The sequence below is a fragment of the Lactuca virosa genome, chromosome 3 (genome assembly GCF_052849685.1).
Source record: "Lactuca virosa cultivar CGN04683 chromosome 3, Lactuca_virosa_CGN04683_v6, whole genome shotgun sequence".
In the NCBI taxonomy this organism is placed as follows: Eukaryota; Viridiplantae; Streptophyta; class Magnoliopsida; order Asterales; family Asteraceae; genus Lactuca; species Lactuca virosa.
In genome coordinates this window covers 239,707,427-239,721,651 of record NC_136428.1, presented here as the reverse complement: position 1 = coordinate 239,721,651, position 14,225 = coordinate 239,707,427, and the positions used below count along the sequence as shown (strand labels likewise).

Sequence of the window (14,225 nt, the reverse complement as noted above, 5' to 3'; positions counted from 1 at the left end):
CTTACAAACACTTTCATACAAACAATGACACTAAAATGCTTATGAACTCACCAGCTTTAAAGCTGATAAACTCTTTCAAAATAACTTGTATTCTCAGTTCATCAGTAGACAGGTACCAATGCCAGGTTTTGAGAAGATGGAGCTCGTTCAAGACTCATCTCTTATTTTTTATTTACATTTTTGGTGTCTTATAAACTTCATAGAACACACTTGTATGAAATTATATTATTAATGCAATGGATGATGTTGTTGCTTGTTTGCTACTATACTTTGTTGTGATACTGTACATGACGTACTCCACCCCTGAACGTTTCCGCCGTTCCGCTTTTGGGGTGTGACATATTTGATATTGTGGGCAACTATAACACAAGCTATTAAACCTCTCCCAACAATCATGTAAAGTCTCATTTTAACCTTGACGGATTCCACAAATCTCATTTCTAAGACTTGAGACTCTTGAGGCGGGATAGAACTTATCAAGGAAAGCTCTTTCCATGTCGGTCCATGAGTTGATCGACCCCGGTGGAAGATAAAATAGCCAATCTTTAGCTCCACCAGCCAATGAGAAGGGGAATGCCCTTAATTTGATTTGGTCATCGGTTGACCCTTGTGGCTTCATGCTAGTGAAAATGATGTGGAACATCTTTAAGTGATTATGAGGGTCTTCATTCTCTAATCCATGAAAAGTTGGAAGGTAATGGACTAAGCTTGACTTCAATTCCGAGCCTCTTTCCAAAATGGGGTGATTGATATCGGTAGGAGTTTGTATGACATTAGTTTCCATCATTTGTCTCAAGCTTCTCTCGGGAGCTTCTTCTCATTCCACCATTGGAATTTGGTTTATGATGGGTGGATTTTGTTGTAAGGGTGGTGTTTTGGGAATCTCTTGGCGAGGGTTGGGGCTAGTATCGGGTTCTACTTAGGTTTTGGTTTCACTAGAGGAAGCGGTTTCAACCTCCCGGTCCACGTTAGGGTTTGAAGTTTAACCACGTTCTATTATCCTTTCCTTTTCCAAATGCCTTGCTTCTTTTTCAATTTCTAGATTGTAGACTAAAGTACATGTACGATGAGATCTAGGCATAGAGAAACGAATTGATTAAAAATAAACCAATCCCCGGCAACGGCGCCAAAATTTGGTGGTTGTCGAGGCCAACAAAAATATACCCTAAATATTACACACTAAAATAATGTATAGTGGTAAAGGGATCGTATCCATGGAGATTGGTTCAATTTTATAACTCTATGAAAGTCTCTTTATTCAAGCACTTATGAAACAAAAATAAAAGTAAAAATGGGGGTTTAATCTTTTTGGTTGTTTTGAGAAAATTAAAATTATGCTAGAATGTAGAAATTGCAAATAAACAAGTAAAAGGTTTGTTTTAAAATCAATGAAGGGAAGTTGGTTGACATTGGAGTTCACCACTTGGATTTACTTAGTTAACTTATCATTAGATATTATGGGAAATATTGTGATTTTATTTAACTTGGCTATAGCAATTCATAATTATAAATCACCTCAAATCTTCTTATAATAAAATGGCTAGAGAAGGTCATAACACATTTCCTTAATCAAAGTCACAAAACTAATAAAGCATGTAATTTTGTGAAAGTCAATTAGCATTAAGTTTTAAGAGTCACCAAGTCCAAAAGATAATCAAATGCTTACATTATCATTATGGAGAAAATATTTACATCACTTAAGTGAAATGAAAACAAACACATAAACCGTTTGTTGCATATTAATTTGAAGGTCCATTACTTAACCAATAATTTAGTCAACAAAGCAAATATTCATTCATCCAAACTCATGATTAAAGACAAACAAACACGTAAAAAGATGTTTAACTAGAAAACATTTCCATGAATTTCAAACACAAGTTCATGAGGAATCTTCAAAGTAACTAGTCATCCATGGTTTAAACCAACATCAACCAAAGATAAACTTAGCCTAACATGGCTAAGCTTAAGGAAAAGTAAGATAGTTTAGAAATGCCAAACATTGTTCAATATGAAAGATGAAAAATCCACAAATCTTCAAAATGTTCTTGAGAGCAAAAAGTCTTGTTCTTCCTAAAGAGTTCTCCCACTTTCTTCAAAGAATATCCAGTAAAATACCCCCCCCCCCCACCCAAAAAAAAATCGGATTTAAAGGTTGTCTAAAAAGTATCCCACAAAACTTCCCAAAGATGAGGCAAAAGGCTAAAATCTGGATTCTTCACTGCACAATCCATGCGGACCATTTATGGATCCACGTGGACCGCGTGTAAACGCTGGTTGGGTCTATTGGGCCATTTTTAAATGGTCTTCCTTCTCCATTGCTTCTTGTCTTGATCCAGCCCAAATGCAAGGCTCTTGATAGCCCAAATATGTCTTCTAAACTCTTCCAAGATGGTCCATTTCTCCTTTGATCTTTCAAAGCTCACATTTTCCTCACATCATCATCCTTCTCCATTCAAAGTTAAGTCAACTCTTGTTCCATCTTCTTCTTGACACCAAGCCCGATTGTCTTCTTTCTTTGCAATTCAAATCCAGGAGTTCCATAGTTGAGCCCACAAGTACCGCAAGCCTCCCGCTTTCGAGGTTTCGCACTCCCGCAATACTCCGTGTTGAATAATCTTCGACAAATCTTGCAATTAAGCTCAAAAGACTACAAAGTACCTGATAAAGATGAAAATAACAAAAAGAGAAAATATGCATGAAGATTAACTAAAATAAGATGGAATGAGCTAAAATAAACTAGGAAAAGAAGTAATAAAATGAGAGTATCAATATAATACAACCCAATATCAACCTTAATTGAACTAAGCATTCCCTTTAAGTCTTAGTTTATAACTAAACAATATTACAAAACTTATAATTGACTTCCAATACAATTTTCTTGGTTATGCAATATCATTACAATACATGGCATAACTAAGCACTTATTCAATTTGCTTTGAAATAAATAATCCTTGACAAACATGAGTTTGTAAATAAACCAGATCACAATACCTGTAATTCATTTTCAATATAGTCTTCATGTTCATGCAATACTCTCGCAATACATGGTATGACTACACTTTTATCCAACTTAATTGGGATAAACATCCTTTATACGTCTTAGTTTACAACTAGACAAGACTACAATCCATGTAATAAACTTCCAATACAAATCTCTGTTTATGTAACACTATCATAATACATTGGATATATTTAACATAGAGTATCGGGTATTTAGTATACACTAATATTTGAAGTAGTAATACTTCCATTAAGATTGTCATATAGTATACCATATATACACTTAACACATATATAACCATATTCAGTTCGCACGGTGTATGTTATCAATTATACATTTAACACATATTCCAGATAATAAGCATTTAATTCACATATAAGCTTTCGATTAATATTTAATACTTTTAATAAATAATTATATTAAAATCATGTTCATGAAAGTAACTATGCACTCACCTGATTTAGGTGGAAGATTCATGGGAAAGTTATCTTCTCGTTTAACATTTCAACTTTCCCTTTTTAAGCGACTTAAATACAAATATTACTAATCTTAGTATCCGTTCGTATTTGTAAAGTTATATTTACAAATTCTTAGATTCGTCATTAATCCCAGTGAAATATCAAGTTCTACCAAATAAGGAATCATCTGGTAAGATCACTCTGGAGGTAGGATCCGCTTGGTAACAAGATAGACCGAATGGAAAATTCACTTTAAACACCTCATTAGATCTAGCCTAGACATCACTCCCGTAAGTAGATCGATCAGTATTTTGACTGAAATTACTGATAAAGCTTATTTATAGGTTCATATTAACGACTACGAACATAAATATAAGTTACAGTTAAAGTGTAGTAAGTATTACTCAACTTACAGGTTTATAGCAAAAGTTCGAGAAGTCGTGGGCAGAATTTCGACTCCGAATACTTTTTTTGTCGGACTTTCCAACACCGCAACACTTTGCTAAAATGCTCGAGACTCAGAGAGTCAGATCACGTGGGGTTGGGAGAGGTTTGAGAGGAAAACTTGAGAGAAAATGTGCAAAGAATGAGGGAGTGTTCGATTGTTATTTATATGAGTTCTGATGGGAGGGCACGTCATGCCCTAATCGTAGGCGCATCGCGCCTTAGCATAGAGCGCAAGGGATGTTTCTGATCATGATACATGGCCCGATATGGGTGGATTTGCATCGCCTTTAGCAGGTAATTCTCATAATCTTTGAAAAAACATATCCTTCGCATACGAGCTCCGTTTTCGACGTTCTTTACATCCCTGATTTCGTATCGACGTCTACTACAACTTTCCTTTAGACCGCAACAACTAATTCACATTCTATTTTTATTTATAGTCTATGAACATTACACTATAAAAGATTTTGCGAAATTCATAACTTCTTCATACGAGCTCCGTTCTCGACGTGTTCTTTATATCGACAAATTTATATTTACGAAGGCATCAACTTTTGTTTAGATTGTTTTTGCTAACAAGTAACTGATTTTCATTTCATATTTTATGACACACATCGTTGTATTATATCGAATGCAAAACTTCAAAAAATTGTAACTTCTCCATTGAAAGTCAGATTTTGGCGTTTTTTATATACTCACGACTTCGTAATTACGATTACTTCGAATTTTGTTAAGATTATTTATCCTAAATAATCTTCTATTTAAAAGTGTTATTTTATCGCTCAATGATAAATTTATAATAAGATTTTTCTACAAATATTATGCACCATAACATTTGTCCATATAACATGTCTACAATAAATAAATATTTATATAACTTGTAACGCATATGAAGAACAATTATCCTATTTGAGGATTTAATTATTCAATAAAATGGATATTTATAACTAAAATCTCTTAAACGTTTAGCCCTAATTTATGGGCATTACAGAGGCCACATTAGGCCTAAGGAGTAATCGATCCAAACAAAGTCACCAAAACAAAATATTCACCTTTCGAGGAACAACCTTATTCCAACTTGTTTCTCCATTTTTATCCGGTAACAAATGTATCCATCTAGTCTCATTTACACTAAATCCACAATCACCACTCCACTCCTTTATCCAAACATCATGTTACAAAGAGACTTCAATATCTCCACAAAGACAACATGGCACCAAGCTACTCATGTTCGAGACCAACCCAAAGTTGTATGCGCCAGTTCCAAACCCAACTTCCTATATTCCACCTGTTTTTTATAACACACCCCTTATTTGCTTTGGGCCAATATACAGGATGCCAAGCTAAGTGAAAGGGTATCGGGGGATCACTCAACTGTTTTAGCATATTGCTTGACATATTCGAAGGTAACCCCCACCCATATATGCAAGACTTTTGTAGATTCAAGTTCTATCCTAACACAAGAAAAACCAATTCCACACCACCATAAATGTTCATAACGATTTCATAAGACCATTTACCTTATCAAAAATACATCATTTGCATACACATTAACATCTTTAGTTTCCACATGAACTCTCTCCATGACTAAAAGGAAGAGAAAAAGAGATGGAGCATCTCCGTGTCTCAAGCCTCTCTCCAGCATGAATTCTTTCGACGGGCTGCCATTGATAACTAAAGATCTAGCCAATACCAACAAATAACTGATCCAAGTACTCCAATTTTCGCCAAAGCCCAAGAATCGCATGATCTAAAGTAAATACTCACGTCATAAAGAATCATAGGCTTTTGCGAAATCAATCTTCAACAACAACATTCATTTCTTTTGTTTCCTATACCAATCAACAATCTCGTTCACCCTAAGGGGACCTCTGCTGGCCTTTCACTAAGGCTAATTGTTCAATACTCACCACACTATAATCTTGTACTACATCTCAATTAAACTAAAAAGATGATAATCGGTGATCAACATTGGGCTATCCACTTCCAAAATTAATTTTATGAATGAGGAGTTATGTTAAACATATAAATTTTCAATTTTTTTTAATGAAATCTATTAATGACAGAAGCACATAAAACGGGTTGAAAATTAAATACTATAAAAAAACCATTCCAATTTATGAAAAAACACGGTTTCATTACAATCGGTTTAGTTTTTTAACCAAACATTTGATTTAGTGTTGGTTTGAGATATATCATAGATGAAACCATATTGGAACTAGTTAATCAAAACAACTTAAAATCAATCTAAAAAGCAGTTTAAAACCTTTAAAATCCACATTTTATATAGCTGCAATTTGTTATTTCTATTGATCACATTTTTAAATTGTTTTTGGTACAAAGTTTTGGATGTTTCCCAAGAAATTTTAAGACCATTTAAACTATAATGGATGATCAGGAAATACCTTTTTATAAATTAAAAGTAAAGAAAATGACATTTTGAATCTATAGATGAACTCGAATGTTTGAAAAAATAACCTACATCATAGCGAAACGATGAGTTTTGCTTATTGTGTCGTTCTTGATTATCCATCAAATAGAAATGATACATGGGGTGGCCCTCGTGATCTCTCTAAATAATACTTGGTAAAATCGTTAAGAGAATCAATTTCTCAATCATTGCAAGTCCCAATGAGTTTAAGGCTTTTGTGTATACCCACGACACTAAGAGCGTGATCGTGACATAGCATGACATGAGTGGCATAAAAATATCCCCTAGGGTGTGGAAGAGGTTGGGCACAGTGTGGTAGGGATAGAACCATAACTGTTCATGCAGAGGAGGGGGTAAAATGGTAAAAAAAAATGTAACGGTTGAGCATTTTGATTTTTTTTCCTAATATTACCATTTTATACCTATAAATACTAACCAACCATCTATAACCTTTCTTTCTATACTCTTTATTATTTATCACATTACAAATTTTATTTAAGCCTGAAACTCAAACAGACAAAATTTCGATTCATCCACCGATCCTTAGCTCTAAACATAATACCCCGATAGTACCCATAATTTGATTCACCCACCGGTGTCTTCATGAATTTCTTAAAAGGATTACCAATTCATCATCAACACCTTTTCCAACAACCATTTCTACAAACATTTTTCCAACCAACCTTTCAACCTATCCTTAACCAAGCCTATTCCAACCAAACACCTTCCAACAACAATTTCAAGCTTCTCAAGCCAAACTTGTGCCGACTGTGATTTCCTCTCAAATATATCTCATTTGGAATTTCCCCTCCTGAAGTGAGATTGTACAAGTGTTGAATGAATAAACTCATGCATTAGACACATGTACAATCTAAGGATGAGATTTTTAACAACAGCAAAAAAAAAAAAAGAACAAAACTGGTTGAAGCTGATTAGTGGTATTTGGTCCGGTTCCTAATTATCTCAATCCAAAATTTTTGGTTTTTGATTCCGGTCTAATTCGGGTTGGTTCCGGTACTGAACATCTTCTTAGATAACACACTTCCTAGTAGAACCGGATCGAACCAAAACCGACTGACGGTTAGTAGTATTCAGTCCGGTTCTTGATTCCTGTAATTTCCTAAATCCGGTTTTTGGTTCTTTCAGGTCCGGCTGGTTCTGGACCGGTTTACATCCCTAGTACAATCTCACTTAAGGAAAGGAAATAGCGTCTGATAGATGCCTTCACGATTTCGTCATGCAAAAATGGAAAAATTCGATTTTTTATACTTTTTTGACGAAATGACAAATAAGCCCACAAGAAGCCACTTGAGATTTCATAGGCTTTTTTTTGGCTATTTCATAGAAAATGGTTAAAAGATTAGACTAAATTATCTTTTTCTCACATTTATAAACATAAGTTTCTTAATAAAAATATAATATGACAAAAAAAATAAGTTCCAAAACGGTTAATCATTGTGGTTGCTCACGTAATGTCATTGCCACTAAAAGGGAAAATGACTTGTGAGGAATAATTATGTTTTGTCTTGTTCACATTTATTGTTCACATTTAGATAACTTTTATTTTTGTATATATTTGACCATTAACTTGTTAAATTTGTTCACATGTTACTATTGTCACATGCCATCGGATGACAATGGTAACATGTGAACACATTTAACAAGTTAATTAGTTAAATGTATAAAAAAAAGAAAGTTGCCTAAATGTGAACTATATTTTTTTATTTTATAAATTTCTTAGGACTTTTTAAAATTTCTTACAACATTTTTATGATATGTTTTTCATATAGTTATTTCTAATACAATGTTTTAAACTTTGCTTACAATTATTTTTTAAACTTTTTTTTATACTTTCATATAATTTTCATACAAGTGTTTTTTAAAGCAAATATTTTCTAACTGTTTTAATTTTTTCTTACAAGTTTTTTAATTAATTAATTAATTTATTTATTTACATTTTCATACAATTTTTTATAACTTTCATACAACTATTTCTAAACTTTTTTTTTACAATATTTTTAAAGTGTTTCATAGATTTTGTATGATAATTTAATACCTTTTTTAACATTTAAAATGCTTTCGTTAAATACTAGTTTAGAATGTTGTATTAAAAAAATTAAAACTTCTTAAAATTCTAATTAAAAAGTAATAAAAAATTTGTAATATATATATATATATATATATATATATATATATATATATATTGTTTTTCTTTTATTTTATACGTAGTATTTTCTTTTTATTTTTTTAAAGACCTTCCATACTTATTATTACATATTTAGTTTAATTTATTTTATTGTTAAATACTATTTACTTTAAAAATATTGCATATGTTTAAAAACAAAAGAAAAAAAATTACAAGAGGATATATAAAATATTTCACAAAAAATATTTTTTAATTAAAAAGTAGAGTTTAGAATTGATCGATATTTAATTAATATTTATGATAGTAAGCTTTTGCTAAAATAAATTATTAGAAAATTGATTTGTCAAAATCAAAAGACTATAATTAGGATAAATAATCCATCATTATGGATATTTTAAAAATAACATTTGAAAAAATAATATAAACAAATATAAAAAAATAAAATCGCTATTAAAATAGGGAAAATGATTTATCAATGTAATTAACTTGTTAAATATGTTCACATGTTAGCATTATTACCTGCTATAGGCGATGACAATGACAATATGTGAACACGTGTAATAAGTTAAATGGTCAAATGTGTACGAAAAAAAATTGTCTAAATATGAACAAAATGAAAAAAATAATTACCCTGTTAAGTCATTTTCCCCCACTAAAACTATGATAAGATAAAAATCAAAGGGTAGTGATTTGGACACAATATTTTTTAGCCATACACAACAATTTATGTATTAGATGGTTGTACTATACAATTATATAAAACATAAATTGTTGTATATTGCTAAAAAGAATTGTATACTGATTACTACCAAAATCAAACGTATTTTCTTCTAAGTAATAATTGAAGTATTATAACAACTTTAAAAATTATTATAGCAATTTACATCTAACATTATATAATGTTTTGAACAACAAAAATTTATACAAATAGCATGAAGTATCTAACTAATAACTTGATCATGAATCCAATGAATCAATCTACTAACACTAACACTAAACCTAATCAACACTATTAATCTACAAAATCGGATATCAAATAATCAACTAAACCAAAACAAACATCTTGAAATTCGTATTATTTTACATTTTGCTCTATTGATCTAAATTTCTTATAATATATGGTAGATGCCACAAGAAAATTGAAAGAGGGGAAAAGTGTATAAATCACTCACCTCTCAATTTCAAATGTCTTTGTTTTTAGTACAACCAATGGGATTCAACTCCATGATTGCAACACCATAATCAGAATCGAGATTGAAACCATCGCCGCCGTACTCCGATGAGGACTTCATCATCATCATCATCATCATCTTCTTCTTCTTCTTCTTTCCCAGATGACTCTTGACGTAGAAATTTAAGAACAGGAACAAAATGGCGAAGTTGAATACAGAATTAAACCCCCAAGCTCCAATTCCATTACACCCACCTTTCATCAAGTGTAGAAGGAGGACTCCGATATGACAAAGGACGTTACAACCGAGCAGTAACATCTGACAATTGATTACGAACGGGAAACAGGCGCTTCGGAAACCGATCGCCGTCCAAAATCTGTAACCGTATACGACGGAGTAGATCGATGTTGTGAACAGGATTGCGAGGATTTGGAACGATTGGGAATATTCGAGCCAGATAAACGACATCATAATGAGAATGGAGTGGTTGAAGAGGCGGAAGAAGGAGAGGTTGCGGCGGCGGAGAATGGCGATGAAGGTGCGAAGCGTGTGAAGAAATCGCGTGAGGTAGAAGATGTATGACCAGAAGAATACGCGTCCGGAAGGGCGCGTGCCTAGAGGAAAGCAAAGGAGCCATTGGAACGCGGTGGTTTTGTTCCGGCGCCAGAACCAACGCGTGTCTCGGATCTCAGCGGCGGCGGAGAAGAGGATGCCGGTGAAGATGGTAGCGGAGATGAGAGCCATGGATAGGGAGTGAATCGCCGGGATATGGCCGAGAGGAACCGGACGTCGGCGGTTGAAAAGAAGTAGATTAAGGAGGAGGGAGAGGAAGATGTAGGCGGAGATGGAGGTGAAGAGGAACGACCAAGTAGAACCCCACGATTGCGTATGATTCCATCTGAAATTAACGATCGATGGGTGCTCCGACAAGTAATACATTAATCTCTCTTGAATCATCTCTATGGCAATAACTTTGAGATATAAAATAGGGATTCGGGACACCAACCACGGTGGTTATGGCGTTGGTCGGTGGAGGTTTATGACGGTGGTTTACGGAGGCTTTTCAAGAGTTTAGAGAGAGAACGTTGAAAAGGACATTAATGATTAGCTTTTGTGGAGCTATTGGAAGATATTTATACCCCTTTTCTAATTGTCAAAGTAGTCAAATATAATAAATATTAGTCCTATCATAATTTTGCCAATTATTCGTTGTAATATTGTACATAAATAATAACAAGATGAACAAAAAATCGTTTTACTCATATATATTTATGATATACTCCTTCCGTCCCAATATTATTGTCTACAGACAAAAAACACACATATTAAGAAAAGAATTAATTACCATTAACTTTATTTAATAAAATGACAGTTTTGTCCTTACTTTGTATTTAATGTTCCATTAAATGCTTAATTGGTTAAGTAATAATGAGATGTATTTTGGTAAAAATGTTATTTATTTTTAGAAGTGGACTATTTTTTTGTGACAAACCAAAAAGGAAAGATGAACTATAATTTTGGGACGGAGGGAGTATTATATTAAAATTGATAACCTTTAAGTGATATCATTCTTTTAGAATGGTTGATATATTAAAGGCTAGATAGAGGCTAGGTAAAAAAGAGCAATTATATCATAGTAAGTAGGAAGTTAGGATTTTAAAGCCAAACAATCTCATTCCGTTTCGTTTTTCTATTCCTATTAAATATCCAAATGAAATAGTATTGTTTAATAATTTAATGAAACAAAATCTTTTTAAACTTATTCTAGACTGAAGAGAAGCTCATTCGAGAACAACCACAAACACCATAAAACGTAAAGCAACTCCCCTCCAAGACTTTCTTAACATTTGACTTCAAACGAACATTAGACATCCATAAAAGCCAAAATCCAAATGAATCCAAGTAAGGAATATCCAAATCCCATCAATGGCCAAATAGTGGTCAAATCAAAGTGGTAACATCACACTAAGAAAATATGATAGGCGGATTGCCTAAATCCATCACAAATAGAACATTAAATTGATGCGATATCAAAACTTCTATCCAATATATTATTTGTTGTATCCAACTTATCCATAAATAACCTCCAAGTAGGGGTGAACAAACCGGTTTTTTTTCAAACCGAACCGGTTCAGTAAACCGGTTCGGTTCAGATTCGTGAATAGTAAAACCGGTTCAACCATAAACCGGTTCGGTTCAAACCGGTTCCGTCATAGAAAATCTCGAACCTATCTAAACCGGTTACACTGGTTCTAAACCGATTCGATCGGTTTGACTACCGGTTCCAAACCGGTTCACGGTTATTAAACCGGTTCTAAACCGGTTTCAATATATAAAATCTCGAACGGGTGCGAACCGGCGGTTCGGTTCTTGAATCGGTTCGGTTCATAGTGGACCGGTTTACCGGTTCAGTGACCGGTTCGGATCCTGAACCGGTTTTTTTGTGCAAGCCTACCTCCAAGGAGGAGTGGAATCAGGCCGGCCCAATACATGGGCGAGTTGGGCTATGGCCCAGGGCAGCAAAAAAATAAGGGCATAATTCCAGTCCAATAAGTAATAGTATATATATTATTTTTGCCCAAAGTTTAGTCCTGTTCGAATTTTAGTTCAGTATCTGTGTGCGGCGTCTGGGAGGCAGCAAATCCAACATTATTGAAAGCTAAGAGCGTGGGCAATCATCTTGAGAATAGAAATCGCCAAACCTATCGATCATCTAGGAAAACGAAATCTGTAGAGATCGAGGAGTCTCAAATCGACTGAGTACGTGTTTTATATTTCATTCTCATTCTAGTTTCTCGATTTCTCTCTTAAACCCATTGCACATATTTCCTATATCATACACTAATCCAAATTCAGATTTCTGATACCCTTCTTCTATTATGAGTTCAGTTTTTTTATTATTATGAAGCAAAATCGAAAATATGAAGAATTTTGAGGGCTTTCGATTTCTGGATTGGGTGACGATTTCTGAATTCCTTTTTCTCTTATTCTAATTTTTTTTTCTCGTTATAGTTTTCGATTGATGTTCACTGTATTTGATTTTTTTTCTGAAGTAAACACCGAAAACTGAAGATTTGTGAGGTTTCGATGAATATGATGCTGATTTTATACAAAAAAGCGATTATGCAGGGAATTTAATGAGTAATTGAAAGAAATAGTCATAGGTGCAGCTTCTCCCAGGCAATTAAATATGAACTCAATGTATTGTTTTAATTGTAGTTGTTTCAATAATACTGTAGCTACTTTTATCTTAGGAATTTTTCATCTTTTCTGAAGTATAGGTATATTTTGCTACATTTTCACTATTTTTGTTAATATTACTTTTTTCCTTCTTTGTAGGGTTCACCGGATTATGAAGTTCACAGTGTTGTGCATAAAATTATCATTGAATTGCCAAGATATTGTCAATAGATGAACACTTGAAATGTGAAAATGATTTAATAAGAGAAACATTGATGAAAAAGAAGTAATTTTTTTATTGAAGTATAATTGTGGAAACTGTCATAGGTGATAACATGGTACCACCTCAATTTTTGATGAGCTCATAGTTGATAATTTGATTAATTAAGGTGTAAAGCATCCACATTCCACTGTACTGGGAATCAAATAAAAGAAAATGACATGGTAAATGGAATCAAATTGTTGTTCGAGGTTATTGTACTTAAGATGTACATGTAAGTTAATGATTTAATGGCTTGTAGTTAGTTTCATTAGTTGTTGTTGATGTTTATATTGATTTATGTATATATTTATTTATTTAAGTAGATATAAATAATATTTTTTTTGGACATAGGTTCATTATTTTATCATTTCGCCCTGGGTATAAAAAACCAATGGACCGGCCCTGAGTGGAATTAAAAGGCATTGGACGTGTTCGACACGCAGTGTTTGGGAACGTCTGACTTCTAGTTTTTCGGAAAACGTTAGTAAAAAAGAAAAAGTATCGTTTGACGACATGAGCGTTTAGCTTTTAACCTAAACAAAACGCTTCAAAATCAAAAGCTACATGGAGTAGCTTTCAACAAAACGCTCTAAAATCAAACGCTACCTGCTACTTTTGCCGAACACGTCCATTGTATATTTATGTTGTGGTTTTATAAATAGAGTTTGTGCTGGGATTAGTAACATCTCGTGTATATGTGTTGTAAACTTGTACTTGTTCAGTGGGTAAATAGCACAAAAGACAATAAGTTTACACCAAAATTCTAATTTGACACTGTGTTATTTTTTGTTTCAAATTTAGTACTGTGTTTTCCATTTTTTACAATTCTGACCACTTGACTGGTCAACTCGGATACTTGCTGATGTGGCATGATGACGTGTCAGTTTTGATGACATGACATGCTGACGTGTCAAAATTGAAAATTTTTTCCTACAAAATATACTAGGATTTCATTTTTTTCGATTTTGACACCTAGTTTAATTTTTCTTTCAAATTTGAAGCTCTCTTTTTTTTCTTCCAAATTGAACATCATTTTTTTCCAATTTTGTTCAATATTGATCATTTTCCATTTGAAACCGTATAAATATTTTTTTAATACATTTCAAATCGTATAAATTTTTTTTCATT

The 14,225-nt window shown here is 33.1% G+C and overlaps 1 long non-coding RNA gene and 1 pseudogene across 2 annotated transcripts; one reads left to right on the top strand and one right to left on the bottom strand.

Moving 5' to 3' along the window:
* Positions 1–9,501: 9,501 nt before the first annotated feature.
* On the bottom strand, positions 9,502–10,752 carry LOC145167071 (fatty acid elongase 3-like pseudogene; annotated as a pseudogene).
* A 1,508-nt stretch (positions 10,753–12,260) lies between these two features.
* LOC145162881 (uncharacterized) lies at positions 12,261–13,302 on the top strand. 2 transcript variants are annotated; one of them, XR_013739408.1, is made up of 3 exons: positions 12,261–12,415; positions 12,545–12,819; positions 12,995–13,302. It is a non-coding gene; the product is annotated as an uncharacterized LOC145162881 (long non-coding RNA). The 2 variants fall into 2 exon arrangements; XR_013739409.1 differs by having other exon boundaries at positions 12,545–12,856.
* The last annotated feature ends 923 nt before the right edge of the window (positions 13,303–14,225 follow it).